At 43.3% G+C, this 12,997-nt stretch overlaps 1 protein-coding gene across 3 annotated transcripts in view; it reads right to left on the bottom strand.

The window, feature by feature from the left end:
- The window catches only part of SLC41A2 (solute carrier family 41 member 2), a 148,530-nt gene extending 140,117 nt beyond the window's left edge, over positions 1-8,413 (bottom strand). The window contains exon 1 of one of the 3 annotated variants that reach the window (XM_069585215.1): positions 7,834-8,413. The gene's annotated coding sequence lies outside the window, so the exon portion shown is untranslated. The remainder of the gene's footprint in view (positions 1-7,833) is intronic. The other 2 variants (XM_069585216.1, XM_069585218.1) reach the window with 2 other exon arrangements.
- Between the last annotated feature and the right edge of the window lie 4,584 nt (positions 8,414-12,997).

Genomic DNA, 12,997 nt, shown 5'->3' on the forward strand with positions numbered 1-12,997 from the left:
AAATTCTGTATATTCCCCACTCGTTGTTGTTTAGTCACTAAGTCGCGTCTGGCTCTTCTGCAACACCATGGACTGCAGCCCGCCAGGCTCTCCTGTCCATGGGATTTTTCAGGCAAGAATACTGGAGTGGGTGGCCATTTCCTCCTCCAGGGGATCTTCCCCAATCAACCTGTGTTGCCTGCATCGGCAGGCAGATTCTTTACCACTGAGCCACCAGGGAAGCCCTATTCAGTATTACGCAGGTGGCGTCCACTAAAAATGTTAAAAGGAGCAAAAGAAACGATGATGAGTTGAACCTTAAATAACAAGTAAGAGTTAGAGAGATGGGAAAAAAGAGGGGAAAATGCATTCTAACAAGGTGGCTGGTAACCAGGCAGACAACTCCTGGGGAAATAAATGAACAGGCAGGTCAGAGCAGAAGATCCACATCACCAAGCAGCAAAAACGGTAAACCGAAGACATGGAATTCTTTCCCAGGGGGTTAGGATTTCCTTTTCTGAATTAGGCTGATTTGTTTTTAAACATTTATTTTAATGCAGGAGAATTCTGTGTTTTAATTAAGCCCGACGTGAAACCCCACTATATTGATAGAAAACAGGTACTCTGAAGCCCCACTCAGTCCCCACCTTATCTGACTTGAGAAGATTCCAAAGGCCCTCCTTGGACCACAATCTGAAAAAAACCTGGGTTAGAAAAATGTCTGGAAGCACAGATGCCAAAGGGCTCAGAGCACTGACCTTTGGCTTGGCCTAGGTTGGGGAACATAGTAAGGAGGGACTTGAAGTAATATTTTCACTTTTTAAATCTCACATATTTTTATATTATTTGAACTGTTGTTTATATTGAGCACTTTTTACTTTCTAGACTTTAAAAATAAATACGACACCATTGCTCTAAAAAAAGCATTTTTTAATGGTTCAATTTCTTCAAGTGGATTGCTATATTTTAATGAATCACTTACTTATAATTGCAGGATACTTTTTAAACTAAATTACATCGCAATGAAAATGAACATCTCTGTGCATAAGACTTTCCCATATTTAGAATGATTTGCTTAGGATAAACTTATACAAGTTAGTTAATGGTTTCCATCTAAGTTCTATAATACATGGCTTAAAATAAGACTCTCTAGAACAAAAAATATATATAAAACTCAATGAGTATTTTTTAAATGCCATTCTACAGTAGCAAGATTTTGATTCCAGCATTCATGATTAAGATACATAAAATCTAATTTATCAAACTCATCAGCAAAGTTTCCACATCTCAAAAAATGTATTAAAGAGAAATCTGAAACAGAACTTGAAAGCGCTCTACCTTTCATGAATTTTTCATAACTTCTCTTGCCACTTATCAAAACCATACACTGAAAGAATCTTTCTTCACAGTTGGGTTTCACAATCTAATTCTGTGAAGTCACAGTACTGTGACAGTACAATCATTCTCTGGCAACAAACTAACATCATTAAATTCTTATTTGGAAGTTCTATGGGGTATAAGGATGTTCTATTTTTACTTCTAAGATCAAAATCTATTTTGTGTTGCCTCTCCATTAAGCTCCTATGATTGATACATCTTGACCTAATTTATTCTCTTGTTCTCAGCCATCTTTATAAAACTACCTTTTGGTGAGGGCTCAGAGAATGCCTGTCTGTTCAAACAAAATATAAATGTTTGCTGGATTGCCTCTGCCTGTGAACAATTGGTTAATGCTCTGTACTCCTTGGAAGGTGAAACCCCAAAGTCAGGAAGTGTGTTCTTTTTCTTATCTCTATTACTGTTTTAATATAGTATAAGAGTACTTTTTACTAAATTATCTTTTAAATAAGTGAATGGGGTTGCATCACTAAGGTTTCCAACTGGGCAAAAAGAATTTCTAATAAACCCTTTTTCTTTTTTCCAAAAGCAAGGATTGCTAGACATCAAGGTCATTCGTACTAATATGTAAAAGTTCTAAAAGCAAGGATAGCTAGAAATATCAAGGTCATTTCTACTACTATGTGACAGTTCTAAAATTAAGAGTCTATCAGCAAAGATTTGCTTAGTCCCTGCCGGGCACAGAGCACTATGCTTCTGTGTGAACAAGACAGAAGAAAGATCTGCTCTCATGGGCCTCTCTCTCTTGGTGCAAAGGCATGTTTATAAACCACAAATCTTTATGAAATGAGAAGTTCCAATATCAAAAGCAGAAATATGCTTTAGAAGAGACTGGAACCAGATTTTGGAATACCTGTCAAGGCCAAGGAAGGTGTTTATGTTTGAATAAAGGAAACCTAGGTATTCAAAGGGATCCTTAGAAAATATTAATCTATGCAGGTGCTGGCTAAAACTTTTGGATGGCTTCTCATTTCCTGTAAGAGAAATCCAAAATCTTTAAAAGCAAATCTTGAAAAGGGTAACTAAATCTTGCGTCATCATCCCCACCTACCCAAGATCTTGGGTTGTGGTCACACTGCACTTCTGTTTCCTCTATTGTAGGGATTTTCAAACTTTTATACACTGTCATTTACTAAAGTATCAGTATATGACACATTTATTTTTTATTTTATTTCTTTTTAAAAACATACAGGTTACAACCACTAAACTGGTTTTATAAGTTCCTGGTCAGTGCTTAGGTACTGCAGTTTGAAAAATAGTACTTTAGCATATACCACACTCTCTCTTGAGTTTCCCAGGTAGCACTAGTGGTAAAGAACCCACCTGCCAATGCAGGACATGCAGGAGACACGGGTTCGATCCCTGGGCCCCGAAGATCCCCTGGAGGAGGGCATGGCAACCCACTCCAGTATCCTTGCCTGGAGAATCCCATGGACAGAGTAGCCTGCTGGGGTTTTATAGTCCATGGGGTTGCAAAGAGTCAGACACAACTGAAGCAACTTAGCACATATGCACACTCTCTCTCTCACTTCTAGGCCTTTCCATGCATTCTTTCTGTCTGAAACATTCTTGCTCATCCTCATTCTTTCCTTTTTTCTGGCTACTTCCTATTTTACTTTGTGACCTGAGCTCATAAACATCACTTCCCTGACCCTCTTAGATTAGTTCTCTATCTTCTGTGTTCCTAATACTCTATGCTTTCTAATGTTCATTAAGCTTTACTGTAATTGTACATGGCCTGTCTTTCTAAGATGTAAATCCCATGAGCATCAGGACCCATTCTTGTTCATTGCTGAATCCTGAGAGCCACACCCAGTGCCTGCTACAGATTAGGCCCTCAATCAATGTTTGAGGAGTAAAACAAGTGAGGAAATGGACTTGAATAATCTATATGTTAATATTTAACCACATGATGAAATGAGCACCCACTTAAAAACTGTTAAGAGGTTTAGCCAGTTCCAAGGAAAATATATGCTCAGTTCCAACTGTATAAATGGTGATTAGGCTCCTAAGCTAGCCTGCAAAATACTATTACCCCCACACACACTTAACTGATGAGAGAACAGCTGCTTATTTCCCTCTCTGCCAGGACAACAGAACTTTCACTGCTCTAAGTACGAGAAAACAGGATTAAAGGGACACTTTTTGTTCTTGGCCTTTTGGTTAAGATCAAGTGGTGGCTCAGACGGAAAGCGTTTGTCTACAATGTGGGAGACCTAGGTTCGATCCCTGGGTCAGGAAGTTCCCTGGAGAAGGAAACAGCAACCCACTCCAGTACTCTTCCCTAGAAAATCCCATGGACAGAGGAGCCTGGTGTCTATGGGGTCGCAAAGAGTTGGACACGACTGAGCGACTTCACTTTCACTTGCTTTCTCCCTACTTTATCAGTTAGTTCCTCCTAGAGCAAAGTGGACTTCCCAGGTGGCTCAAACGGTAAAGAGTCTGCCTACAATGCAGTAGACCAAGGTTCGATCCCTGGGTCAGGAAGATCCTCTGGAGAAGGAAATGGCAACCCACTCTAGTACTCTTGCCTGGAAAATCCCATGGACGGAGGAGCGTGGTAGGCTATAGTCCATGGGGTCACAAAGAGTCAGACATGACCGAGCAACTTCACTTCACTCCTTAGAGCAAAGTGACTTAGCTAATGGCTAAAATGAGATTAGATAGTTAGTGGGAAGCTGCACTATAGCAGAGGGAGCTCAGATCTGTGATAACCTAGAGGGCTGGGATGGGGATGGGGGAGGAAGATTCAAGAGGGAGGCGATATATGTATTCGTATAGCTGATTCACTTTGTTGTACAGCAGAAACTAATACAACATTGTAAAGTAATTATACTCCAATAAAAAAATAATAAATGAGAAAAAAAAAGAATAAAGGTCAATATTCCAGACAGGCCCCACCCCTGAGCTCTCACTGATTCTTGAATCTATCTGTCTTCAAGAAGAGAAAGTTTTCCTTTCCCTTCCAAATCCTATGAGGAAATCTTTCTGAGACAGGGCTTTCTGTACCTGCAGGAGAGACCTGCAGTTTTTTAGGTGCTAGACAATCATCTGGGCAGATAAAGCAAGAAGGAACACAGTAAATATGAGTCTAAGCTAAACTCTCCAAACCAGCTTTACCAGAAATGAAAAATTAAACTGTATTTTAATAGCACTATAATTCTCACCTGGCTTCATGAATCTGATCTCAATCTGCAAAGTCGGGAGACAGAAGAGATGCAATCAGGAATAGTAACAACAGTCATCCCAGACTGATTCCTGGGTCCCAGGAGAACAGCAACATGTGGACCAAGGTGGGACAAAAGGGAAGGGAACGGCATGAAAGCTAAGGTTTCTTCCACTTCTTTTGAATTTTTCTTGGGCAAAACTGTCTGAACAAGTTGAATCTGTCTTTGTATACCACAACCTTCCCTTCCAATTGTTCATTCTTGCTTCTCTTTTCTCATCTTCCAAATTCCTTTTTGCTGCCTGAAGATCTTCATTTTCAATACCCACACGTCTAGAAATTAGCAAATTTTTCTCAAACCTCCAAAATGTTCCTTGAGCCCATACTACTAAACTCTCCTCTCCCTCTTCACACCAAAACTCCCACTTTCTCAGTGCAGCTGATCAGCAGGAAAGCAATCTGACTAAATCCATTCACATTAAGATAAAATAACTGACAGCCCTAGGTTTTAACCCCTCCTAGAAATACATCTGGGCTTCCCTGGTGGCTTAGCAGTAAAGAATCTGCCTGCAATGAAGGTTCAATCCCTGGGTCAGGAAGATTTCCTAGAGAAGGGAAGGGCAACCCACTCCAGTATTCTTGCCTGGGAAATCCCATGGACACAGGAGCCTGGCAGGTTACAGTCCATGGTGTCACAAGAGTCGAACATGACTTAGTGACTGAACCACCACCACCAGAGATACATATATGTTTTATTTTATACACACATACATTTTTAAGCTATAGACATCTAACCACAGTAATTTCAGAGAAAAAGATGAGGGGTGCCTAAATTTCCCCTAAAGGAGTCAGGTCTGCTCTGACCAGCTTTCCCAAAGATCATATCCCCAAAGTTGTTCCCACATTTTCCCCAACTTTCAGTCCTTAAGTGACACAAAAAAACCCAAGAGGACAGAGAAAACCAACTTGGGAAAGCATCTATAGCTACAGGATACTTAATCATTGATTGGGCAAGTCAATGACAATCAACATTAGATGGATAGGTTATACTTTAACTATATTTGATAATCATTCCGTTAGGTAAAACAAAAACATTCACTCAGGTTATATATTGCAATTATTGCCTCATTCTACTAATGAGGCCAACGAGGCATAACGGGGTTAAATAACATTCCCATTGTTTAAAGTTCAGTAGTTGAAGAACAGGATGGATGGCTCTTCACACACTTTGAATAGGTTGTTTATCCATTAATTCCACTTGAAAATCTTTAATTTTATTTTCCACAACATTTCTGAAATTGGTAGTATACTTTAGAACAGTCATATTAGAGTAAAAGAAAAATGACTTGAATTCCTGGGAGGCAAAATCATGTCTTTTTCAGAGGTTTTTGTAAGAAAGACCTAAGCCTGAGATTGAATTTGTGTGCACTCAGGAAAAAAAACACAAAAATAGGCAAAGTAGCATTCATTCAGCTCCAAGTGGTTCTTAACTTCAGTGCCATGAAAAATACTTATTTGCCACCCAAATAAGAATAGAACTATAATAAAGATCACACAAACTTAGGATAATAAGATCTTTCACTTTGCCTGAGAGATATGTGAAATTTTAATTGAGGAATTAGTGTTTGCTATTTTTTATTAGTTTGCTTAGCTAGCCACCAAAATAAATTACTTGAAATTAAAGTGATAACAGGAACTTTTCAAACGGAGCATAGAATACATGAAAATGCTAACTGGGTGTGGTCTCTCTTGCCTTTGGTCATGAACACACTATTTGCAGCTTTTCTCAAAATTCCAGAAAGGGTAAACGGTCAGTAAGATTCCCAAGAAATGACAGGGTATTCAGACAGACTGAAACAGCATTTATTCACCTACCCCAAGTACAACCCTTATGTTGCTTGGTATGGAGTTGTTTGGTTTTTCAGGCAGTGCTAGCCCCCCAAACCTAGAATTTTTAACACATAATTCAACAATAAAAAGACAAATAACCCCAATTAAGATATGGGCAAAAGATACAAACAGACATTTCTCCAAAGCAGATATGTAAGTGGCCAACAAGCAAATGAAAAGACACACGACATATTTAGCCATAAAAAACGCAAATTAACACTACTTTATTCCCATTAGAATGTCTATAATAAAAACTAGTAAATAGTCAATAACAAGTGGTGAGAACGTGGAGGAATTGGAACCCTCATACACTGTTTGATGAGAATGTAAAATGGTCCAGCTACTCTGGAAAAGTTTGACAGTTTCTTAAAAGTTAAATATATAGACCCCAAACAATGGAAGTCATATGCCCACCTAAAAACTTGTACACGAATGTTCATAGCAGCATTATTTACAATGACCAAAAACTAGAAACATCCTTAATGTCCATTGACTGAAAACCAGTAAACTGTGATAATGTGGTACACTCATACAAGGGACTGTTATCCAGCCATAAACAAGAGTTAAGCACCATGAACTCCACACGCGGATAAACCTTGAAAACATTATGCTATGTGAAGGAAGCCAGACAATAAAAGCCACATAAAGTACGACTCCATTTATATGAAATTTCCACAACAGTCAAATCCTTAGAGACAGAAAGATCCGTGGTTGCCATGGGGTGGGATAAGTGGGAATGAGGAGTGACTGATAATGTTACAGGGTTTCATTCTGGGGTGATGAAAATGTTCTGTACAGTGGTGATAGTTGCAAAACTTGGTGAAAATACTAAAGACCGTGCTTGAAAAGGATGGATTTTATGGTGTGTGAAGTATATCTCAATTTAAAAAAAAAAATTGTTCATTTACGGAAAGAAATTGCACATGTAAAGTACCTACAAGTGTATTACATACATATACGTAATCTCTTTCTAAAAATCAACGTTTGGGGTTTTTTAAATTGAGCTATATTTCACATATATAAAGAGAGAAATGAAAGAACACGGTGACACGGAGCAACTGTGAGCCCTGAAGCCGTGGATCTGGGGTGTGCCCCAGTCCGCCTCGCAGCGTCCCCATCCTGCTCGCCTTCATCCATCACTCAGCCCCCACCCGCCGTCTGGTCCAGTGTCAGGGCCGGGGACGACCCACCGCGGCTGCCCGGCTCCGCGGCGGGCGCCCAGGGCCGGCCAGCCCTCCCGCCCAAGGTGGGGCAGCCGCGGAGGGTCGGGCTCGGGCGCTGCCCGCGGGCCCGGAGGGGATACAGAGCTTCGGGCCGGCCCCGCCGCTCCCCCAACCCCGGCCTCCCCGCGTCCTGGCCGCGAGTCTCAAGCCCGTCGCCGCCGCACCTCCCTCCAGTACCTGGGATGCGCCCGAACCCGGCGCCGCGGCCAAAGCCGAGACTTTCCTTCCATATCACCTGCCCCGGAGCGCGGTGCAAGGAGAGGGACCTCGCCTCCTCAGACGCGACCGAGGCACCGGCACCAGGGGCACGGAAGGGGAATTCACCTAGTCCCCCCGGGCGGCGGCTGAGGCAGCTGCCCAGCGCCCGCGGCTCCTTCCTCTCGCGCGCCTCCTCGCGCCGTCCCGGCCCGGAGCTGACAGCCCCGGAGCCGGCGCCCGCGGCCCGCTGGTTCCCGGCCGCCCACCCCGCCCCCGCGCGGCCGCCGCGCGCACGCGCAGCGGCGCCTGAGCCCGAGGGGAAGCGAGAACCTGCTGATGTGGCCGCGGGGGTGGCGACCTGCAGCGCCAGCGCCGCCCAGTCCTAGACTCTCGGCGGCACCCTGACAGACGCGCTCCGGGAACCCGATCGAGCAGAGCAAAAGGGGAATTTTCATGGGAGCCTACTCAGCAGAGAAGGGCTGTGGCCTTCCTTGTTTGCCAGCCCACTCCATCCCCATAGCCCTACTGCCCCCACCGCCCCACATCCACATCTCTGGCTGCTCCTTGGTCGTAACGCTCAAATTTATGACTCATGACTTCTATTCTCAAGCCGGGAGCCTCCTGGTTGGCTGGCTTCGTGTTTTCTTCTCTCGCGGAGACTGGGATTTAAACTGCGCAGAATGGTCCAAGTTTGAGCCTAGGCAGGAAGGAAGGGGATTGGCCTCCAAATGAGTCCCAGCAGTGGGAGAGTGGTGTTCAGAGCAAAGTGCATGGATCCAGTGGAGGTGGCTGGAATGCCAGACTTTTCAAACCTGCTCATGCTTGTTTTTAAATCTATGTGAAAAAGTTAAGCTAGAGTTTGCAAAGTAAAGCCAAGAATTCATTTACTTTATTTAACAACTATCTTTCGAGCATCTTTTGCAGGTAATGGGTGAAGCCCTGGAGGTATTCCAGTGTCCAGAACAAAGGTTTCTGTCCTCAGGCTCTGCTAAGAGAGAGACTGCCCTTTTAAAAATTACCCAGCACATGACACTTCCTCAAGTCAAAGCTTCCACCAAATCTTAAGTCATTCCAATGATTTAATAGCAGATTTTCAGGTGCTAAGAGAGATCAGAGAGTATATTTATCCACTTTTTTTTCTTGAAGCACACTCCTTTTTTTTTTTTCTTTTTTAGTTGCAGCATGCAAATTCTTAGTTGCAGTATGTAGGATCTAGTTTACTGACCACCGATCAAACCTGGGCCTCCTGCATTGGGAGTGTGGAATATTAGCCACTGGACCACCAGGGAAGTCTCTGCCATGAGAGTTTTGACCTTCCCCTTCAGGATGAAGGGTACTTCTGTATCAGTCTTGGTTATCTGAGGTAATGCTTTTCATAATGGCCCATGCAAGTTTAAGGACAGGGAAGCCTGGGGTGCTGCAATCCACGGGGTCGCAGAGTCGGATACAACTGAGCTGCGACTGAACTGAACTGAACACGAAAGTGTTCTTCACCCCTAAACATCAGTTAGGAATGAAAGTATAATTGCAAGGAAGTGGAAAAACAGTGTTTTCACTGCATTTTCAAATGGTTTTTGTTCTCAAGGTTTTGAATTGCATATCACCCCGAGGTAATTAAATGCTCTTGAAAGCTTTTGTCATTGTTGTTGTTGAAAGCTTGCTAGAAGTAAAAGTTCCAAAAAGATACATACCTCCTCTGGGTCCTGTAGTCTCAAGATTTCTGCATAAAGCATACATAGGATATACCACCCTCTGCCGGTTTAGAAAATTCTACCTTTTTTTTCCTGAGAGCTAATGGTTTCCATTGCCCTGAATTTCACTAGTCAGCATGTAGCAACTTTCTCCTCATGCAGTGCCTCTCATTCTATATGCCACAAGATGGAGTGTGTGTATATATATATATAGTTATTTTAAGCTTCAAGTTGGAATCCAAATTTAAATCTCAACCCTGAAAATAGCTCAAGGTGGAAGCTGGTGAAGGGATACCTGCTTCTGAAAAGTTAGGTTCCAATGTGTGCAGGCAACAACATCATATTACGACTTCATCTTCTACCTGACAGCTGGCAACTCTAAATATGAAGCAAGTGACTTAGAATTGAGGATATGTAGTAATCACGGTTATGATGATTGCTAGAGAAAAGCCTGGGGGTTATGAAAGTGTGTAACAAAGGGACCTGCCTGTTCTAGAGGCTAAGAAAGAGCCCTTTGAAGAAGTGACATTTGATCTGAGCCTTGAAGAATAAGGAATAGGAGGCCTGGCAACAAAGGGAAGGGGATGGGGTGGGGAGTGGAGTCTAGAAACTGCAGGGTTGAAGGCCCTTTGGTAGGAAGGGGTTCCACCTGTGGAGGCCTTGAGAAGGGACCACTGTGGCTGGAGTAAGATGGCTAATACTGCAGGAGAGGACAGCAGGAGCCTTGAGTGCCACGATGAGGACTTTATTTATTCCGAAAGACAAAAGGAAGCCACTGAAGAGTTGGAACGGTCCATTTGGACATGCTCAAATTTGTATTTATGGAAGACATTTCTGGCTGCAGCGGGGAGCACGAATAAGAAAGGAGCCACGGAGGAGGTGTGAAGACCAGTTTGTAGGTAATGGGAACTAGGAGGCAGTGAATCAAACAAATAGATGAGGGTTAGAACTTCGAGGGCTTGAGTTTTGACTGTGTGTGAAAGGTGAAGGGCTTCCCTGGTGGCTCAGAGGTTAAAGCGTCTGCATGGAATGCCAAGTATCCAAAAATCACTCCCCATTTTCTGGCTTGAGATTATCCTTTTCCTGGAGAGGGGCTACCTGAAGAAGGAAGTCTAAAGGAGATCATTTTGAGTTGCTTTGGCTATGATGGGTTTGCTGACTCAATGAGATATCCAAGTAAAGATGCTAAGAATATACTTGGAGAATAAATCTGGAACTCAGAGATCTGGACTGAAGATAAACTTAAAGCTAAACTTTAAGATAACATGAAATATGATTTGTTTGTAAGAATTTAACCTCTAAACTGTAGAGAAAATGAGAGAAGCAAACGGAACCTCAATTGACTAATTGTGAGACACTTTACAGAGGTTATTTTAATCCTCACCCTCTATGAGGGATTATAGTTATAATCCCATTTTTCATATGAGGAAACTAAGGGTTAAATCCTCACTCAAAATTACTTAAATTCCCAATTAAATAAGAATCTCTGCGGGTAGCTTTGAGATCACTGAGGTTCAAGGACTACCCTGTGGACTGTGTGAAAGTGGTCCTGCAGGGACTTCCCTGGTGGTCTAGAGCCTAAGTTTCTGCATCCCCAATGAGGAGCCCAGGTTTCAGTCTCTGATCAGGGAGCTTGATCACATGTTGCGCAACTAAGAGGTCCCGCATGCTGCAACTAAGACCTGGAAAAGCCGAATAAATAAATATTTTTTAAAAGTGGTCCTGCAAACCATATAAAATACTCATAAAGAAAAAGGATTCGAGAAAACCATGACTCAGAAGACATGCAGCCCAAGCAGTACATGTTTCCAGGCATATGTTCCAGTTTCTTCATCCCCATCCCCTGTTATCAACACCCTTCTTGGGAATTTCTAGAACATTCACTTGTTCATTCAGCAAGTATTTATAGTGGACCTAGTAGTATTAGTCGCTCAGTTGTGTCTGACTCTGTGCGACCCCATGGGCTATAGCCTGCCAGGCTCCTCTGTCCATGAGATTCTCCCAGCAAGAATACTGGAGTGGGCTGCCATTTCCTTCTCCAGGGATATTTACACTATCATGTGTGAAATGGATAACGATTGGGAACCTGCTGTATAGCACAGGGAACTGAGCTCAGTGCTCTTTGGTGACCTAAAGGAGTGGGAAGTGGGTGCCGAGTGGGAGGAAGGTCCAAAGGGGAAGGGATATTTGTATATATAGTTGATTAACTTCGTTGTACAGCAAAAACTAACACATCATTAAGAAGCAACTATATCCCCAATTTAAAAAAATGTTTTAATCAGTTCAGTTCAGTTGCTCAGTCATGTCCGACTCTTTGTCATCCTATGGACTCTAGCATGCCAGGCTTCCCTGTCTATCACCACCTCCGGGAACTAAAGTTTAAAAAAAAAAAAAAAAAAAAGAGCCATGTCCTGTGTGACTGGAGTGACCTGATCAAGGGGACAGTGGTCACAGATGTGGTCAGGACAGTGGGTAGGGGCAGGGCACGGGATCATAGGTCATAGTAACGTCTTTGGCATTCACTCTGGGTGACACAGGAGCCACCAAAAGTATCTGAGCAGAGAAATGGTTTAGGGAACAATGGTGTCACCATGGAGAACTGAGTGAGGGGAGGGAGGGCAGAAGCAGGAGGACCAGCAAGGAGGCTTTCACAACAACCCAGGTGAGAACACTGAGGGGACAGGCCAGGGCGGTTGCAGAGAAAGTCGTGAGGAGGGCCTGGACTCTTATATTTGTCTGACAGTGGAGCTGAGAGATAGGATTTGCTAATGGATTAAATGAGGAGTATTCAAGAAAAGGGGGCTTCCCAGATGGCACTAGTGGTAAAGAATTCTCCTGCCAATACAGGAGACATGAGAAACGTGAGTTTGATCCCTGGGTTGGGAGGATCCCCTGGAGGAGGGCATGGCAACCCACTCCAGGAGAGAGGAGCCTGGCTGGTCCATGGTGCTGCAAAGAGTCGAGACACGACTGAAGAGACTTAGCATGTACGCATGCAGGAGAAAAAGAGAAGTGTTCAGGAGGCCTCCAACATTTTGGTGTCAATTGATAGAAGAATGGAACTACCATTTGCTGTAAGGGGCAAAGACTGCAAGAAGAAATTCAGGAGACAGGTGTGAGGTCAGCTGGTGAGGGCTCATGGTTCTAAATGCCCATCTAGGTGAACTCATCCAGTCTTCATGACAACTCTGTACAGTAAATACTATTGTTATTACCACTCTGTGGATGAGGAACTGAGCCCTGACTCTGCCTCAGATGCCACAGCTGTAAAATGAAGAGACGACTCCTGAGTTTACCACTGCACTGTCTGTAAGGGAAGACAGACCACTCAATAGACAACTACAGCAATATCTGGAGCTGTAGGAGAGGGAATCTGAGGGGCTGCAGTTGTACAGAGCGAGAGCATCTCCCAAAGTTTCCGGGGAGGGAAGACAGGCAGAAGTCAGAGAAGC

The sequence above is a fragment of the Ovis canadensis genome, chromosome 3, assembly GCF_042477335.2.
Source record: "Ovis canadensis isolate MfBH-ARS-UI-01 breed Bighorn chromosome 3, ARS-UI_OviCan_v2, whole genome shotgun sequence".
In the NCBI taxonomy this organism is placed as follows: Eukaryota; Metazoa; Chordata; class Mammalia; order Artiodactyla; family Bovidae; genus Ovis; species Ovis canadensis.